The sequence below is a fragment of the Rhinoraja longicauda genome, chromosome 13 (genome assembly GCF_053455715.1).
Source record: "Rhinoraja longicauda isolate Sanriku21f chromosome 13, sRhiLon1.1, whole genome shotgun sequence".
Taxonomy (NCBI): domain Eukaryota; kingdom Metazoa; phylum Chordata; class Chondrichthyes; order Rajiformes; family Arhynchobatidae; genus Rhinoraja; species Rhinoraja longicauda.
Genome location: NC_135965.1, coordinates 36,184,186 through 36,204,872, shown reverse-complemented (window position 1 = coordinate 36,204,872; position 20,687 = coordinate 36,184,186). Strand labels below are relative to the sequence as shown.

The 20,687-nt window shown below is 43.7% G+C and overlaps 1 long non-coding RNA gene across 2 annotated transcripts; it reads right to left on the bottom strand.

Moving 5' to 3' along the window:
* Positions 1 to 1,893: 1,893 nt before the first annotated feature.
* Positions 1,894 to 18,733, bottom strand: LOC144599640 (uncharacterized). Of its 2 annotated transcripts, XR_013548018.1 has the most exons (4): positions 18,499 to 18,733; positions 10,975 to 11,076; positions 4,545 to 4,828; positions 1,894 to 2,309 (listed from the first exon to the last, which is right to left on the bottom strand). It is a non-coding gene; the product is annotated as an uncharacterized LOC144599640 (long non-coding RNA). The 2 variants fall into 2 exon arrangements; XR_013548017.1 differs by having other exon boundaries at positions 1,894 to 4,828; positions 18,499 to 18,731.
* Between the last annotated feature and the right edge of the window lie 1,954 nt (positions 18,734 to 20,687).

The window sequence follows — 20,687 nt, the reverse complement described above, 5'->3', positions numbered from 1 at the left end:
TATTGCCTCCCCTGAGAACAAATAGGCAAAAAAAGTGCTCCCTTGCACATTTCCACAATCCTGAACTTGAGGAAAGATTACTTGCAGCAACCAACGTACAAGTTTCCCAGGGAAAGGCTGAGTATGGGGCCTGAGTTAAAAGTGATGCAGCAGAAACAATGCCCAACCTTCAATAGCTTAGTTTGGGAATAGCTTCATCCAAGACCGCAAGAAATTGCAGCGAATGGTGGACGCAACCCACCATCACAAAAACCAACCTCCCTTCCATTGACTCCATTTATACCTCACACTGCCTCGGCATAATCAAGGATGAGTCACACCTTGGCCACACCCTCTTCCTCCCTCTCCCATCGGGCAACAGGTATAAAAGTGTGAAAATGCACCACTTCAGATTCAGGGACAGTTTCTTTCTGGCTGTGATCAGGCTGCTGCAACTAGAAAGTCCTGAACTACTATCTACCTCATTGGTGAATCTCAGACTATCTTTGATCGGACTTTACTGGTTTTATCTTTCATTAAACGTTATTCCCTTAACATGTATCTGTACACTGTGTATGGCTTGATTGTAATCATGATTGTCTTTCCGCTGACTGGTTAGCACGCAACAAAGTTTTTCACTGTAACTCAGTGCACATGACAATAAATTAAATTGAACTAAATTGAAACTGAACAGGCACAGAAAGTAGTCTCCAGACTTACAGTTTAACATTTAGAGTCAAAGAGTGATACAGTGTGGAAACAGGCCCTTCGGTCCAAATCGCCCACACCGGCCAACAATGTCCCAGCTACACTAGGCCCACTTGCCTGCGCTTGGTCCATATGCCTCCAAACCTGTCCTATCCATGTACCTGTCTGTTTCTTAAATGATGGGATAGTCCCAGCCTCACCTACCTCCTCTGGCAGCTAGTTCCATATACCCACCACGCTTTGTGTGAAAAAATGACCACTCGGATTCCTATTAAATATTTCCCCCTTCACCTTGAACCTATGTCCACTGGTCCTTGATTCCTCTACTCTGGGCAAAGGACTCTATGCATCTACCCGATCTATTCCTCTCATGATTTTGCACACCTCTATAAGATCTCCCCTCATCCTCCTGCGCTCCATGGAATAGAGACCCAGCCTACTCAACCTCTCCCTAAAGCTCACACCCTCTAGTCTTGGCAACATCCTCAAATCTTTTCTGAACCCTTTCAAGTTTGACAATATCTTTCTGATAACATGGTGCCCAGAACTGAACACAATATTCTAAATTCAGTCTCACCAACGTCTTATACAACAGCAACATGACCTCCCAACTCAATACTCTGACTGATGAAGGCCAAAGTGCCAAAAGCCTTTTTGACCACCTTATCTATCTGCGTCTCGACCTTCACGGAACCATGCACCTGTACTCCTAGATCCCTCTGCTCTACAACAATACCCAGGGGCCTACCATTTACTGTGTGGCCTTGTTTGCCCTTGCTTGTTGTCCCAAAATGCAACACCTCATACTTTTCCATCAACCATTCCTCTGCCCACCTGGCCAATTGGTCCAGAACCTGTTGCAATATTTCACAACCATCTTCACTATCTGCAAAACCACTAACTTTCAATTAGTGAGTCGTTTGATTCATTGGCCTTTTAAGAATAAAATCAACAACTGTGTTTATGCAGGATCTGTTCATAATGTTTCCAAATACTACTGTACTGTAGTGTCAGGGAACTGCAGAATACAGGTCTAGAAGATAAATCTGGATGGAGTCTCTGGTGTGGGGAAGACTGGACTAATTGGTTCTCAGGGTCACTTTCACAGAAATGACATAAGCCACTCATTGCTTCCAGGTTGTATATAAACAAGGCTTTTATGGATTCACAACCAGTATAGGTGCAGTGAAAAGAAAATCCCACACAGGATATTGCTGGAGGAATTTTTATCTTTACATAATCTGTAAATTTACAAGTGGGATTTGTGTTTCTAAGAGGAACAGACATCTTCAAAATTCAGCAGTAGAGCTGTACATCCACACATACACACAAGGGGCTGTTAGGTTCACATATAATCATGTTAAATATCAATTAATTCCACCACAAAATCATTATACTGCAAGTTTCCCATTCTTAGATCGTCAAAATCATGGCACAGACGTTGCAAAATGGGAAATGACGACCATCAACACGTCAGTTGTGTGTGGTGCAGTGATGCGGCAATTAATGTTGCAATCCCTCGGTTCCAGTAATCCAGGTTTCAGTGCTGTTTGTGTGGAGATTGCACATTCTCCCTGTGACTGCATGGGTTTCCCCCAAATTCCTCCCATTGACGAGATCACCTGTTGCATACCATCATAAAAGAGCAACATCAAATATAATTTTCAGAATGTTCAGAGAAATTACATAACCGGGGTAATGACTCCAGGCCTCCAAGGTGGGCTGCAGGAGGACCCCCAGGACACAAAGATGGCCGGGTGAGGAGAGCAATGTTGGTTTGCGTGAACTGCTCCAGTACATCGAGCGCGCAGGCTGACCAGACTTTGGACTTTGAATTATGGCGTCAAAAATGGGGGTGTCAGCATGTGTAACTTATGCAAAAATAATTTCCAGTGCAGCTGCACATGTGACATATAAAGCACCATTGAACCATTGAGATATAAGTGAACTAATCATACAGTTGCATCGAACACAGTTATAAGAGCATCTCGTGTTTTAAATATTAGGACAAATCTTGCTCGTTGTTGTCCAGCAGTTCAGGGTCATTTAAACCCCATTGAAAGGCCTTCAACTCTCTGACATTTTACGAGCTGTCAGCCAAAGCATTTCAGGGGTTGCACCCAAACATGGAGCACCCGAGTCCTGGTTGTCACCCACTATTTTTTACCAGATCTGCAAGGACAACTCGGTTGACTCTCCACATTCAGAAAAGTGCAGCAAGGATTGTCACCAGCAAATCTGGAGGGGGGCAGGTCCAGAGTGGTGGAGCCCTGTGCACAATTATACTACAAGCATCCTAACATAAGAGAACTTTATGTGAAGATTACTTGGCTTATTTAACTTGGTGAATGGTGTAAAAAGAATGCTCACATCATGAGGCTGTATTAAAGAGCATCGAACCATTCAACAGGAATTGCTGATTAAGTGAGGTAAGCTAATATTTGTAGGGAGGGTGTAATGAAATAGGATAAGAGATTAGTGTGAAGGGGTAACACCAGCAGAGGCTGGCTTGGAGGGACGGCCTATTTCTGAGCTCTCATTTTTATGGAATTCTTCAATACAAAATGGGCGAATTGTGACCAAGCACATGCCTCATACCTTGCAGAAATTATTTTAGTAACTACTGGAGTTTAGAAGAATGCGAGTAGACTTGACTGAAACGTATGGGTGCAGTGGGATGTTGATAACTTGGATGTGAATGTTTCCTCCTGTGGGAGAATCGGAAGCTGAGGGTCACTGTTTAAAAACTGAAGGTTGACCATTTAACACAGAAGTGGTATATGTTCTTCTCTTTCAATAGATTGAAGCTCATTGCAACTTTTTCTTCAAAGGCCAGTGATTGTAGGAGACACCATTAATTATACGGCTGAGTTTAGATTGGTACTTGGTAAGCAAGGAGTTTGAAAGAATGCTGTGGGCAGGTGGGAACACAGAGCTGAGGACACAATCAGATCGGCCAAGGTTCTATTGAATGGCGGAGCAGATTGAAGAGTTCAAGAAGCTGCCTCCCCCTGCTCCTCATTCACATTCATATGAAATGAATAATCAACATCTGACATTTTTGAAAGTTTATTCTGAAGAAATGGCGATCGCACCTAACAAAATAAGTTATCTGTGCAAAAAAAACTTTAAGTGCGTCATTTTAAAGTGTTAATGATTTGATTTACAATAGGTGCAGGAGTAGGCCATTCGGCCCTTCGAGCCAGCACCGCCATTCAATGTGATCATGGCTGATCATTCTCAATCAGTACCCTGTTCCTGCTTTCTCCCCATACCCCCTGACTCCTCTATCCTTAAGAGCTCTATCTAGCTCTCTCTTGAATGTATTCAGAGAATTGGCCTTCACTGCCCTCTGAGGCAGAGAATTCCACAGATTCACAACTCTCTGACTAAAAAAGTTTTTCCTCATCTCTGTTCTAAATGGCCTACCCCTTATTCTTAAACTGTGGCCCCTGGTTCTGGACTACCCCAACATTGGGAACATGTTTTCTATATATATATGTAAATATTAATATATACTAAATTACAATTAATACACAAAGTACGTGTTATAATTTCAGGATAAGCGCTCAATCAAGAAAACCAAGCCCAAAGCCAAAATACTATCTAAACTGATTATACAAACTTTTGCTAAGGCCAATAACTAACTTATGCAATAATCAGCTACCTACAGGTTAACAAGTAAATTTTAAAAACTGATTGTGTAGATGCAAATATATCATTAGGGTTATCAAGTGGGCACCTCCCTTCACTGGTGTTTCATTGAGTTTAGGCTCACGACACCTCGGGAACATTTAACAGTTAGTAAAAAATATATATGCATAGCTAAGTTTGTTAGTGAAAAAAATCCAACTTGCCCATCCTAAACTCAGGTGACTGACAGGTGTTCTGTTTATTCTTGTGCAGTTAGAATTTGGCACTTCCTCACTTGGGTCAGTTACCAGGTTGCAGTTGGTGATGCTTGTGGTTGAGCAAGAGGTCCCATTGAGAGATGGCCTATCATGAGCCATGTAATGCTCCAGTTGGGGGAGGAGAGGGGAGGCGGTGCGAATTTTGGACAGTTAGTTGAGAGTTTCCAAGTCATCATAAGAGATGGTCAGCAAATTCCATGATATGTGCAACTGGGTCAGTCATTTGGAGCCTGAAAAATAGGACACTGATGTTAAGATAAAAGTATTGCATTTGTTCACAGTTCACATTGATAAACCATAACAAAAATCTTACATAACTGCTGTGCTGCGAGATTCAGGATCAGGAAGTCCAGATTCCGACAATTGTTCCAACAAATGCTTCTTTCCGACAACCACTGGGCTATTGAACATTACGAACTCCAAATAAACTCAGAACTGCGAAATGCCTGGGTTGCACCAAGGACTATATCGTTTTTTAATTAATTAAACTTTTTTTTGTTTGTTTATGATGTTATTTATGGAATACACTCTCTACAAACCTGTTGTGCTGCAGGAGGTAAGAATTTCATTATTCCGTTTCAGGACATATGACAATAAAACAATCTTGAATTTCTTGAAATCAGTAAACTCTATAGGTCACCCAGCATCACCCTCCACAGTGAATTCAAACTCAAGAAAGCCATACCCAGCCCTATCTATCTTGTAAAGTCTTCCTCATAAAAGCCTGGGAAGTGTGTTGACATTGAGAGCACTCTCCCAGACAACAATTGACACAGTTCCCCTCCATATCATATCTTATAGACACATGCCAGATTTCTCCATTTCAATCCCTCAGTCTGTCAAAACTCAATTGTGCAATCACATTTTTTTGAAAGATTCCATCGACATCCAAAAAATCGCCATGATCAATACGAGAGGTCCCAACACGTACGTTAGTTGTCGGGATGTTATTACACAGTTGCACAAGACATTGGTGAGGCTGCATTTGGAGTATGGTGGTCACTTTTGGTCACCATGCTATAGGAAGGATGTTGTTAAGCTGGTAAGAGTGTAGAAAAGGTTTATGAGGATGTTGCCATGAATTGACCCCCTGAGCTATAGGGAAAAATTGAGCAGGCTAGGACTTCATTACTTGGAAAGCAGGAGGCTGGGTTGTGATCTTAGAGGTGTATAAAATAGTGAAGGGAATAGATATGATGAATGCATGCAGTCTATTCACAGGGTGGACGATCCAAAAACCAGATAACCTAGGTTTAAGGTGGGAGGAGAAAGATTTAATAGGAAGCTGGTGGTGTGTGGTGGGTAAATGGAATTAGGTGCCAGAGGAAAGAATTGAGGCAGTTACTATAACTACATTACAAACACATTTGGACAAATAACTGAATAGGAAATATTTGGAGGGATATTGGGCAACAGCGGCAGGTGGGTCTAGCATAGGCGGGGCATCTTTGTCAGCATGGGCAACTTGGGCCAAAGGGTCTGCTTCCACGCTGCATGACTCTATAACTATCCCCTGGAATTTCTTTGATTTTAATCAGAGTAAAAAAGATAAAGAAGGCTTGTAGATGATTTCTAATCACATGTTCGATGGTCACATTTGCATTATAATGTCACAGTCGCAAATTAATTGCATTCATTTTCCCTCCTTGTCATGTGGTATATTCCATTTTATGAAATACAAACGATACTGCAGGAGTCATCATGGACACATCACAAGGTACAGGATGCCTGATGCTGAATTGGAAACTTGTAGCTTCAAGAATATTTCCAAGCGGCACAGTGGCGCAGCAGTAGAGTTGCTGCCTTACAGCGCCAGAGACCCGGGATCGATCCTATGGGTGCTGTCTGTACTGAGTTCGTATGTTCTCCCCAGGATCTGCATGAGTTTTCTCCGGGAGCTCCTGTGCAGGATTTTTACTTGAAATGTCATGAATTCCATTCACCCTAAGAGTACTTAGAAATTCATGATAAAATAGGCCAAAGTCAGCATGTGAAAGGGAGATCTTGCCTGACAAATCTGTTGGAATTCATTGAAGAAGTAAATAGCATTACAGACAATGGAGAGTCAGTGGATGTTTGTTTACATAGTTTTTGAAAAAGCCTTTGACAAGGTGCCACATGTGAGGCTGCTAAGGAAGGTGAGAGGCCATTCCACCAAAGGGCAGATACTAGCATGGATAGCAGGTCGGCTGGATGGCAGAAGGCAAAGAGTGGCAATAAAAGGGGCTTTTTCTGGTTGGCTTGCAGTGATTAGCGGAGTTCCGCAGGGCTTGGTGCTGGGGCTGCTAATCTTCACATTGTATATTAATGATTTGGATGAGGGGATTGCAGGCTTTGTGGCCAAGTTTGCAGATGATACGAAAACAGGTGGAGGGGCAGGCAGTGTAGAGAAAGTAGGGACTCTGTAGAAGGTCTTTGATAGATTAGGAGAGTGGGCAGAGAAGTGGCAGATCAAATATAGTGTAGCAAAGTGTGGAGTCATGCATTTTGGTAGTAAGGCTTACTTGGTAGCAAGGCATTTTGGAATAAAGGCGCAGACTATTTTCTAAATGGGGCTGGTGCAGGATTCCCAAAAAGTTAATCTGCAAGTCGAATCGGTAGTAAAGAAGGCAAACACAATGCAAGCATTTATTTCAGGGGGCTAGAATACAAAAATAGGAATGTAATGCTGAGGCTCTATAAGGTGCTGGTCAGGTCGCATTTGGAGTATTGTGAGCAATTTTGGGCACCACATCTAAGGAAGGATGGGCTGGCCCTGGAGAGGGTCCAGAGGAGGTTTACAAGAATGATCCGAGGAATGAGTGGGTTAACATATGATGAGCGTTTGACGGCAGTGGGCCTGTGCTTCCTGCAATTTAGAAGAATGAGGAGGGGACCTCATTGAAACGTACTGAATAGTGAAAGTGGATGTTGGGAGGATATCAGGAGGAATTTCTTTAGTCAGAGTGAGGTGAATCTGTGGAATTCATTGCCACAGAAGACTGTGGAGGACGTCAATGGATATTTTTACGGCAGCGATAGATTTTTGATTAATACAGGTGTCTTGGGGTTATGGAGAGAAGGCAGGAGAATGGGGTTAGGAGGGAGAGATAGATCAGCTGTGATAAAATGGCGGAGTGGACTTGATGGGTTGAATGACGCAATTCTGCTCCTATCACTTATGACCTTCTGACCCCCCCACAGATACACCTCAACCTTGGAGTTCCTCCAGCAGATTATTGTCTTAACAGGATCACATGCTCAATATCAATAGTCAATAGTCATTTATTTGTCACATACACATAAATGTGTAGTGAAATGAAATATTACACGCAGTTCAACAATAAGACCAATAAGAATAATCAATAAAAATGCAATAACACAAACAATCATAAACTAAACACCAAACAAAAGAAACATCCATCACATTGAGTCTCCTCCAGTCCCTCCTCACTGTGATGGAAGGCCAGAATATCTTTTCTCTTCCCCTGCCGTCTTCTCCCGTTTTCAGGCTGTTGAAGTTGCCACGTCGGGGCGGTCGGGGGTCCCGACATTGAAGCCCCCGCCGGGCCGAGAAAATCCCGCGGCCTATTTCAGGCTGCGCCGGACGGTGAAAGGTCCACGGCGGGCCGACCCAAGCCCCGCGACTCGGGGCGGGCGAAGACGCTGCCGCTGCCGGAGCTCCCGATGTTGGCCCCCACACAGGGGCCTGCGGGCTTCCGACGTCCTGGCCAGTCAATCAGTCAGTAAATTTTCTCATTACTTATGTAATTTATAAATAAACTTATACTTATATTGTAGCACGCCAATATACCTCCCATCAACATCCCCAGAGGCACCAGGACCATGAGATGATTCCTTTTACCTGAAAAATGTTTAGAGAAGCTAATGAAATAAATAGATGAGCTTCTCATGGTCAAGTAAATCATACAATCTAGTTTGAAAACTTAGATTCACGTGATGCTCGGTGCATAGGGAAGGACTGGCAATTGGTTCAGAACCATAGTGATGGAGCAGTTAAAAATGATGTATGTGAAAAAGATTATAAAAGAATGACCGATCAAATTATTTTGTTTCATTTAATTCTGGCTAAAGATACATTTTAATTTTATATTGGGAACTTTAAATGTAAAATAAGTTTTATCATATAAACATGGTTGTTCGGATGGTTTGCAGTATTGTTCATGGTTATAAGGAATTCATAGATTAGAACATCATTACTTCTCAATTTCAGCTGAATCCCTGTGGAGGTAAAGTGCCACTACTGTCAGAAAGATCAATGTCATATTTCTCACCACTCCAATTCCCGACGTTACATTGGCTGACAGACACTTCACTGCTGGATGCATTACTGACTGGATTCGTTACGATGCACCTCAGCCCACCACAGTGGACCAGGGACTCGCCCGCCAGGGACGGAGAACCTGCCCCACGGAACGGAACCCGTCCAGTAGGCCCGGCTCGCCTGCCGCGGATCGAGGATCCACAGGAACCCACCTGGAGGGCCGGTAAGCAGACCGGGTGTGAGAGGGAGTGCATCGCCTCAATGGTGGAGTGAGCCCTGCAGTTGCCTGGGGCTCGGCTGGACTGGGCACCGCTCCCAGAGGCCGAGTACGTGGACTGGCAACAGTGGAGCAACGGCAGAGGATACCACGGCTACGCTTGGCCAGGCCGACCCTGCAACGATGCCAGGACACCAGACCTGCATGGTCAGGTCAAGATCCCTGCATTTACTGGGACTTAAAAATGGTGCCAAACGGACGATTCCATGTACTGACCCAGTGTATTACTGCTATACTTTTGTACTGTACCTGAGGTGCTTATCTAATATGTACTTGATTGCTTAGGTATAGTGATACTGGTACTGAACTATACAAAAATGAATTTCACTGTACCTCGGTACATGTGGCAAAATAAAGTACCATACCATAAGCTGAAGCACTGTGACAAGTGTTGGAGTGGTATGCAGCAGTGATGAAGTTTTGAGGGGAAGAACTTGATTTCCCAAACATACCCACACCCTAGAGCTCAGTCAGATATTAGGCCAGTTCCCATGTATGTCGAGCTGGAGTTCCATCTGATGCCAAGGCTGGGGTATTATAAACGATATACTTTATATTTATATAAACAATAAATTATATATGTACATATACACTTATGAACCAAAACATTATGACCACCTGCCTAATATGCTGTTGGTCCTCCGTGTGCCGCCAAAACAGCGCTGACCCACTGAGGCATGGACTCCACAAGACCCCTGAAGGTGTTCTGTGGTATCTGGCACCAAAACATTAGCAGCAGATCCTTCAAGTCCTGTAGGTTGCGAGGTGGAGCCGCTGTGGATCGGACTTGTCGATCCAGCACATCCCACCGATGCTCAATCGGATTGAGATCTGGAGAATTTGGAGGGCAGGGCAACACTGTGAACACTTCATCATGTTCCTCAAACCATTCCCGAACAAAGTGTGCAGTGTGGCAGGGCGCATTATCCTGCTGAAAGAGCCCATTGCCATTTGGAAATACCATTGCCATGAAAGGGTGTACCTGGTCTGCAACGATGTTTAGGTAGGTGACACGTGTCAAATTGACGTCCACATGAATGGCCGGACCCAGGGTTTCCCAGCAGAACATTGCCCAGAGCATCACACTCCCTCCACCGGCTTGTCGTCTTCCCACAGTGCATCCTGGTGCCATCACTTCCCCAGGTAAATGTTGCACACGTACACGGCCATTCACGTGATCTAAAAGAAAATGGGACTCATCAGACCAGGCGACCTTCTTCCACTGCTCCAAGGTCGAGTTCCGATGCTCGCATGCCCAATGCAGGCACTTTCGACGGTGGACAGGGATCATCATGGGCTCTCTGACCGGACTGCGCTACACAGCCCCAGAGGCAGCAGGGTGCGATGCACTGTGTTTTGTGACCATTTCCTCCCGTGACCACCACAGTAGACCTTCTGTCAGTTCGGACCCGACGGGATAGCCTTCGTTGTCCTCACGCATCAATGAGCCTTGGGCGTCCAACACCCTGTTTCCGGTTTGTTGTTTGTCCCCCCTCGGACCACTGTCGGTAGGTACTCACCACTGCTGACCGGGAGCATCCAACAAGCCTTGACGTTTCAGAGATGCTCTGACCCAGTCGTCTGGCCATAGCAATTTGGCCATTGTCAAAGTCACGCAGGTCTTTACTCCTGCCCATTTCTCCTGCATCCAACATGTCAACTTCAAGAACTGACTCTTCACTTGCTGCCTAATATATCCCACCCCTTGACAGGTGCCATTGTAACAAGATAATCAATGTTATTCATTTCACCTGTCAGTGGTCATAATGTTTTGGCTCATCGGTGTATTAGGCAGGTGGGCATAATGTTTTGGCTCATCAGTGTACATATCTTACCTGAAGCTAGTTTGATGTTGGAGTTCGACACTGACATTTCCACGGTACCTCTTGGCCTTGTTCCTTTCACCTTCTTTTGCGAGTGCTGAACGATGTTAATATCTTAAAAGGGAAAATAATATATAATCGTGATGGGAGATTCTGCATGCAGTGGCGACTACAGGAAGTAGTGTTCATGTAGTGTTTCCTATACATGAAAGGGGTCTGCGACTCCCAGCAGGCCCACGGGGCGGTGGAGATGCACTGCCGACGGAGTCTGCAGCCGGGCGGGGCCTGGGTGGGCACCGCGGAAGCTCAGCAGGAGATCCCAACGGTGGTCGTGGAGGAGGTCGGGGTGATGACGGGCCATGTGGGGGGACCGACCGCCATGAAGAAGGGGGAGGGGGAGTGGGAGAACAAGGTGGACCTGGCGCGGGATACTTTGTAACTTTGTCAGTGCCCTCTATAAGGTCATGAGTGATTGGAGCAGAATTAGGCCATTCGGCCCATCAATAATAATAAGCAGACATTCTATTTTCATATTCTTGTTGAAGGCTAGTAGAGCTGCTGCCTTTCAGCTCCAGAGACTCGGGTTAAATCCTGACCTCGGGTACATTTCACCAATGACATTTCTGCAGCTGCGTCATGATGTCCCAACTTTTATGCTCACTACACTTCCCAATCAAGGCAAGTGTGCCAAACATCTTTTTCACCACACTGCCCACCATTCTAACCACTTTCAGGGAACCAGGCTCCAGCACTCCCAGATCTCTCTGTTCTGAATGAATATCAAGGGGGCTATCATTTACTGTGCAAGTCCTGCACTGGTTTAACACACTAAAGTGCACCACCTGACACTTTTCAGATTGCCATTCCTTGGTCCACCTTCCCATTTGATCTACATCCTTTTGTAAATTTAGATGTCCTTCCTCAATATCCACTAGACCACCAATTTTGATGACATCTATAAATTTCTTAACAATGTAACTACATCAATATTGAGGAAGGACATCCAAATCATTAATGTAGACAACAAACAACAGTGGGTCTAACACCACGCCCTGCAGCATTCCACTCGGCACAGGCCCCAATCAGAAAAACATCCATCCACAAATACCATTTGACTTCTTACAATTTGGAATCCAGTTGGATAGGTCACCTTGGATTCCATTGGAATTAACTTTCCAAATAAACCTATCAAAGAACTTGCAAAGGTTCACTGCCCTTCCTTCATCAATCCTTTTGGTGATTTTTTTTTTTTTAATTCTGATTTGTAACACACAATTTCCCTCAGAAAGCCATGCAGACTATCCCTAATCTGCTATTTTTTTACTCCAGGAAGTAGTCAATCAATGAATGAATACGTTTTATCGGCCACGTATGTGCATATACAAGGAATGTGCCTTGGTGCTCCGCTCACAAATGACATCACAAACATACAGTTAACAATTAAGAATAAAGCATAACCACATCAAAACATTAAGGATACAACATTATGGTCTAAACATGTGGGTGAAAATAAACCAGAGCAAAAAAGAGACGATAGACTTTGGTTATTGAGTAGAACTACTACTCGTGTAAAAAAAGCTGTTTTTATGTCTGGCTGTGGCTGCTTTGACAGTCCGGAGTCGCCTTCCAGACGGAAATGCTTCAAAGATTTTGTGGCCAGGGTGAGAGGGGTCAGAGATGATCTTGCCCGCTCGCTTCCTGGCCCTTGCAGTGTACAGTTCATCAATGGGGGGCAGATTGCAGCCAATATATTGAGTACACACCCCAATCAGCATCAATGGTGTCTCAGTGGAAATGGTGCAGACCTTCCAAGATCTTAGGTGTAAATATTATGAACAATCTGTGCCGTAGAAACATAGAAAAATCAGTGCAGGAGTAGGCCATTCGGCCCCTCGAGCCAGCACCGCCATTCAATATAATCATGGCTGATCCTCTAAAATCAGTACCCCGTTCCTGCTTTTTCCCCATATCCCTTGATTCCCTTAGTCCTAAGGGCTAAATCTAACTCTCTTGAAAACATCCAGTGAATTGGCCTCCACTGCCTTCTGTGGCAGAGAATTCCACAGATGCACAACTCTCTGGGTGAAGATGTTTTTCCTCATCTCAATCCTAAATGGCCTAACCCTTATTCTTAAACTGTAACCCCTGGTTCTGGACTCAACCAACATCGGGAACATTTTTCCTGCATCTAGCCTGTCCAATCCTTCAAGAATTTTATATGTTATATAAGATCCCCTCTCATCCTTCTAAATTCCAGCGAACACAAGCCCAGTCAACACATTCTTTCATCATATGTCAGTCCCGGACTAACCATATTGCTGTGTGCAGTTTTGGTCTCCAAATTAGAGGAAGGATATTCTTGCTATTGAGGGCGTGCAACGTAGGCTCACTAGGTTAATTCCCGGAATGGCAGGACTGTCGTATGTTGAAAGACTGCAGCGACTAGGCTTGTATATGCTGGAATTTAGAAGGATGAGAGGGGATCTTATTGAAACATATAAGATTATTAAGGGATTTGACATGTTAGAGGCAGGAAACATGTTTCCAATGTTGGGGGTGTCCAGAACCAGGGGCCCCCAGTTTAAGAATAAGTGGTAGGCCATTTTGAACAGAGATTAGGAAAAACATTTTAAGAGAGTTGTAAATCTGTGGAATTCTGTGCCTCAGAAGGCAGTGGGGGCCAATTCTCTGGATGCTTTCAAGAGAGAGCTAGATAGAGCTCTTAAAGATAGCAGAGTCAGGGGGTATGGGGAGAAGGCAGGAATGGGGTACTGACTGAGAATGAACAGCCATGATCACATTGAATGATGGTGCTGGCTCGAAGGGCCGAATGGCCTACTCCTGCACCTATTGTCTATGCCATGGCCAAACAAGAACACCAAAGCCACTATTTCCTTCGGAGACTCTTATCAACTTCTACAGATTACCATAGAAAGCATTCTATCGAGTTGCATTACAGATTGCTTTGCTATAGACTGTAAGAACCTGCAGCTGTTGATGCTGCCTGACCCTTCTCTGCTGAGATGCTGCCTGACCCATCTCTGCTGAGATGCTGCCTGACCTGCTGTGTTACTCCAGCTTTTGGTGTCCACCCCAATAAGCAAAGATAACAGGGCGATTGCACGTAGGGTCAAAGAACGGAGCCGCTCCCGCTGTCTGGAGGACATGGCAGCTTCCAGCATACACTAGGAACATGCAACACATACATTCATACATCATATCATATCATATATATACAGCCGGAAACAGGCCTTTTCGGCCCTCCAAGTCCGTGCCGCCCAGCGATCCCCGCACATTAACACTATCCTACACCCACTAGGGACAATTTTTACATTTACCCAGCCAATTAACCTACATACCTGTACGTCTTTGGAGTGTGGGAGGAAACCGAAGATCTCGGAGAAAACCCACGCAGGTCACGGGGAGAACGTACAAACTCCTTACAGTGCAGCACCCGTAGTCAGGATCGAACCTGAGTCTCCGGCGCTGCATTCGCTGTAAAGCAGCAACTCTACCGCTGCGCTACCGTGCCGCCCATGCCGCCCGTACCTTTAAAGAGCCGCCAAAGAGCCAATTTTTGTGCTGTAAAAAAATGAGGAAGAAGCTGGAGGGTCTGGCGGAGGAGGGGGAACCGAGAGATGACTTGATAATAACATAAATAAAGAGTTTATATATATATATTATATATATATATATAATATATATATGTATTATATATATATAATGTAATGGCAGTTTCTATACCTTCTCAAAGCCCAACTTCGATATCCATTACTGCTCGGGGGTGGAATGGAGGTATAGTGTAGATTAGTGTAATGGTGTCACTCATGTTATGCGTCATGCTTTTGTAGTTACGTAGTCAGCTTTTGAGTGACCACAGCTTGCGAGATTCCAGTTAGTGTAAGTGGAACGTGCAGGCGTGAGGTCATGCTTGCTATGTAGTTAATAAAGTCTTTGGATTGTTATTCAGGTGTAAGGCTTCTGTTATTATACGGTCACCACAACATGGTGTCAGAAGTTGGATACGAACCCACGCCTCCATTTGGAGACCAGAACGACCTACAGCAGATGTTGCTTTGCTGTAGATGAGAATCTATGCTATTAGTTGATATAGTTAATTAGAGATATTGATATTTTGTTGTTGTCTTAGCTAATATAAAATGAATGCTTATTTTCAGTGGAAAGCAGTAAGATGGATGCTTGTGGCAGAAATGTTATCCTTGGGAACAGAATGTGTTTGTCCCTTTATGAATGATAAGGAGTATACAGAAGAGCAGGGGCTCTTGTTCTTAAATTACTCCCCCACTCCTCGGTCTGACTGTGTGAGTGCTGTGTATTAAAACAGTAAAGCAAGGTCATGCAGCTGTGAGATTGCTCGTGTATAGAGATAAAGAAAGTTTCTTTCTTAGTAACAACTTCCTATATAGGTGCGTGTGAAAGTAGGAAAAGTTTTTAATCCACTCTCGGTAAATTGATGCATTTCCCCAAAAGCATGTGACTTATATTAATGGTTTGGTTTCTGAGCATGTGACCTGTATTAATGATTTTGTTTTCTCTGTAACCATGGGAATTGTATTAGATTTGTAATTGGTCCTTAATTTTATCTTTTACACCCCTTTTTCTGTATAAACAAGTAAACAATCGTGGAAAAGTTGTTCTTCCCCTCTCCTGAGTTGAGATCTTTTCAGACACTAGTATTGTGACTGGAGATCCTCATGGGAAGAACCCCACTGTGGAATAAATCTGATGTGCTCATCCAGTATTACGTGTGATTATTCAGACTGAAGGTAAAGAACTTGATTTATCATAGACTGTAAGAACCTGCAGCTGTTGATGTAGCCCAGTCCATCACCCAGATCAAATTTACACTTTTGACTCCATCTGCACTTCATGCTGCCTCGGGAAAGCAGACAACTACAGTGTGCAGGGAGGAGGCCACTGAGCCGGCCCCGGCTTGTCCCCTGAATTCCAGAGACCGGTAGGATGGAGCCGGTGATGACGATGGACGCGACAGGCAAGGGGCAGGGTCGTTAGGAGAGGGAACCAGGCTCTGTCCTACCGTGCCCTTAAGGTTGGCTGCAGGATGCGTCCCTGGGGCACAAAGGCGAACTGGCGAGGAGAGAAATGTAACTTCCAAAGGTGGCGATGGCTGAGGCCCACAGCAGCCTGGGGATGGCCTGGATTGAGCACCGCTCATCAGAACTAGAGCACGGACTGCACTTTGAAAATGGCACCGAAACCTGGCGCATTTTGCATGCGGGCTCAGTAGACTATTTCTGTACACTTTGATATGTAGAAATGTGCTTGGGTATGGCTATACTTTACTGGACAGCATGTAAGAAAACAATGTCACTGTGAGTATCCACAAGTGACAATAAAAGCACCATTGAATATAATCATGGACCAATTTTCTCCCCAGTCATTCCCACCTCCACTCCCTCATCGGGCAGAGGATACCAAAGCTTGAATGCATGCACCACCAGACTCAGGAACAGCTTCTTCCCCCCTTTCTATCAGACAATTGAACCAACCTCCCATCACTTAGGGGGTAGTCCTGATCTTCCAAACCTACCTCCTTGCAACATTCGTCTTTTTTGCACCGTTGTATTTTTCTCTGTGCGCTACCTATTGTGCTTGTACATGGCTTGTTTGAACTCACATAGAGTATGATCTGATTTAATTGGATAGCTCACAAAAGGTTTTGCACTGTACCTCAGTACACATGACAATAAAAAAAACTAAACCTCATCTCTATTAATGATCTCTTCTCTACTTAATCAGTCTGATGAAGAGTCGTCCATTTCATATCTCTCAATTTCCTTCCACAAATGCTGCCCTACCCACTGAGTTCCTCCAGCATTTTGTTCCTGAGGCAAGATTCCACCACCTGCAGCCTTATTTCAGTTCCCACCAATCTAACCTGACTTGCTAAGTATTTCCAACATTTATCGCTTTTATTTTAGATTTTCAGCATCTGAATTTTTTTTCTAAAAAGTGTACATAGGTTAACCTATGACGAGCGTTTGTCACCTCTGGGCCTGTACTCACTGGAGTTTAGAAGAATGAGGGGGGGGGGGGGGGGACCTCATTGAAACATACATAAAAGTGAAAGGCTTGGATAGAGTGTATGTGGAGAGGATGTTTCCACTAGTGGGAGAGTCAAGGAGCTGAGGTCTCAGAATTAAAGGACGTTCTTTTAGAAAGGAGATGAGGAGAAATTTATTTAGTCAGAGAGTGGTGTTCCGTGGAATTCTTTACCATAAAAGGCTGTGGAGGCCAAGTCAGTGGATATTTTTAAGACAGAGATAGATAGATTCTTGATTAATACAGGTGTCAGAGGTTATGGTGGGGGGGGGGGGGGGGAGGCAGGAGAATTGGGTTAGGAGGGGTAGATCAGCCATGATTGAATGGCGGCGTAGACGTGATGGACCGAATGGCCTAATTCCACTCCTATCACTTAGGACTAGTTTAGCTGGGCATCGTGTTTGGCACAGACATTGTGGACTGTTGGACTATTCTATTCTATGCCACAGAAGGTAGTTGAGGCCAGTTCATTGGTTATATTTAAGAGGGAGTTAGATGTGGCCCTTTTTGCTAAAGGGATCAGGGGGTATGGAGAGAAGGCAGGTACAGGCTACTGAGCTGAATGATCAGCCATGATCATATTGAATGGCGGTGCAGGCTCGAAGGGCCGAATGGCCTACTCCTGCACCTATTTTGTATGTTTCTATGTTTCTATGACCGTAGGATTTTAGATGACTGAAGTTTAGCACAGAGTAGCCCGCTGTCTCATTTCTGGTTCGCACGTGCACTTGCCAATCGGATGTCCACATTGGGATTTACCAACTGTGGATTACTTCTCAGTTAGGGTTGCCAACTTGCTGACTCCAAGCAGGGTGTCAACCCAAAACACCATCCATTCTGCTGAGCTGCTGCCTCACCCTTCTCTGCTGAGCTGCTGCCTCACCCTTCTCTGCTGAGATGCTGCCTCTCCCTTCTCTGCTGAGCTGCTGCCTCTCCCGTCTCTGCTGAGATGCTGCCTGACTCTTCTCTGCTGAGATGCTGCCTGACCCTTCTCTGCTGAGATGCTGCCTCATCCTTCTCTGCTGAGATGCTGCCTGACCCTTCTCTGCTGAGATGCTGCCTCATCCTTCTCTGCTGAGATGCTGCCTCACCCTTCTCTGCTGAGCTGCTGCCTCACCCTTCTCTGCTGAGATGCTGCCTCTCCCTTCTCTGCTGAGCTGCTGCCTCACCCTTCTCTGCTGAGATGCTGCCTGACCCTTCTCTGCTGAGCTGCTGCCTCACCCTTCTCTGCTGAGCTGCTGCCTCACCCTTCTCTGCAGAGCTGCTGCCTCACCCTTCTCTGCTGAGCTGCTGCCTGACCCGCTGCGTTACTCCAGCTTTTTGTGTCCACCCCAATAAGCAAAGATAACAGGGCGATTGCACGCAGGGTTAAAGAGCGGAGCCGCTCACGCCGTCTGGAGGACATGGCAGCTTCCAGCATACACTAAGAACATGCAACACGTACATCCATACCTTTAAAGGGCCGCCAAAGAGCCAATTTTTGTGCCGTCAAAAAATGAGGAAGAAGCTGGAGGGTCTGGCGGAGGAAGGGGAACCGAGAGATGGGCTGCCAAGCCCGCGGACGCAAGAAGCAGCTCGGAAGACGTCTGGCCAGCCGGCGGAAGGGAGGGACGGGAAATGCGGGAGAGGTCAATCGGCAGCAGAGGCCGAGGAGCTGCGAGAGCTGCACTGGGAGCCGAGCCAGAGTGCCAGCCTCGAGGAGGCGTAAATATATATATAAGCTGGGCAATAAACAAGAATACCGAAGGGTTAGGACAGAAGAGTCCATGGTTGCACTTAAAAATGATTTACTTGCACAAAACTGGGAATTAATATATAAAGAAAATGATATTGATAAAGCTTATGACGAATTTTTAAGAATATTTAAAATACTATATGATAAAAATTGTCCAATGAAACAATATTGTAGAGAAATAAAGTATAAAGATAATCATTGGATGTCAAATGGATTGCTAAATGCCTGCAAAAAGAAAAACACACTATACAGAGAATTCATTAAGCATAGAACTATAGAAGCAGAAAATAAATATAAGAAATATAAAAACAAGTTAACTAATATCATGAGAAATTGTAAGAAAGAATATTATAATAAACTATTAGAAAACAATAAACACAACATTAAGGGTATATGGAATATATTAAACAGCATAATTAGAAATAACTCTAGACAGATTAATTACCCGCAGTATTTTATAGAAAATGATAAGACTCTAAATAACATGGATGACGTGGTTAATAAATTTAATAATTTTTTTGTAAGTGTTGGACCTAATTTAGCAGAAAAAATCCCAGATCCGGTGACATCTAATGATAATCTTATAGAAACTAATCCAAGTACAATGTTTCTTAAATCGGTAGAAGAAATGGAGATTGTAGATATTGTTAATAAATGCAAGAATAAAACATCCACTGATTATAATGAGACAGATATGAAAATAGTAAAAAAAGGTAATTGATGGGATTTCTAAACCACTAACACACATTTTTAACTTATCATTACAAACTGGTCAATTTCCCAATAATATGAAAATAGCTAAAGTTATTCCGCTGTATAAAACTGGAGATAAACACCACTTCACAAATTACAGACCTGTTTCTCTTCTCCCACAGTTCTCTAAAATTCTGGAAAAACTTTTCGTCAACAGATTAGACAATTTCATAGATAAGCACAATTTACTCTCTAATAGTCAATGTGGATTCAGAAGTAACCGGTCAACATCACTAGCTTTAACTGAACTCATTGAACAAATCACAAATTCTATAGATAAAAAGAAATATGCTGTTGGGGTATTCATTGATCTAAAAAAAGCATTCGATACAATAAATCATGAAATATTAATCAATAAGTTGGAACTGTATGGGATTAGGGGGTTGGCTTTAGAGTGGGTTAGAAGTTATTTAAAGAACAGGAAACAATTTGTGAAGATGGGAGAATATCAGTCTGGATGTTTGGACATTGTGTGTGGAGTCCCCCAGGGGTCAGTGTTGGGTCCTAAACTCTTCATCATCTACATCAATGATATATGTAAATTATCAAAAATATTGAAATTCATCCTATTTGCTGATGACACTAACATTCTTGGTTCTGGTGAAAATTTACAGCAACTTTTGGACAGTATCACCTCAGAATTTTGCAAAATTAAAAAATGGTTTGACATTAACAAATTATCACTAAACTTGAGCAAAACAAAAATTATGATATTTGGGAACAGTAAAATAAACAATCAAGCACAGGTACAGATAGAGGGTGTTAACATAGAAAGAGTAAATGAAACTAAATTCCTTGGGGTGATAATAGATGAAAAAATTTGCTGGAAATCTCACATTAAACATATCCACAGTAAAGTATCTAGAAGTATTTCAGTTCTGGCCAAAGCAAAACATTTCCTAGATAACAAATCACTTCGCATTCTGTTCTGTTCACTAGTTTCACCTTATTTAAGTTACTGTATAGAGGTGTGGGGAAGTACATATATAAGTTCACTACAACCACTATTCATACTGCAAAAAAGAGCCATTAGAATCATTCATAATGTCGGTTTTTGTGAACACACCAACTCATTATTTATAAAGTCTAAAATAATCAAATTTTATGACATTGTGGAATATCAAAAGGCTCAATTCATGTACAAAGTGAGAAA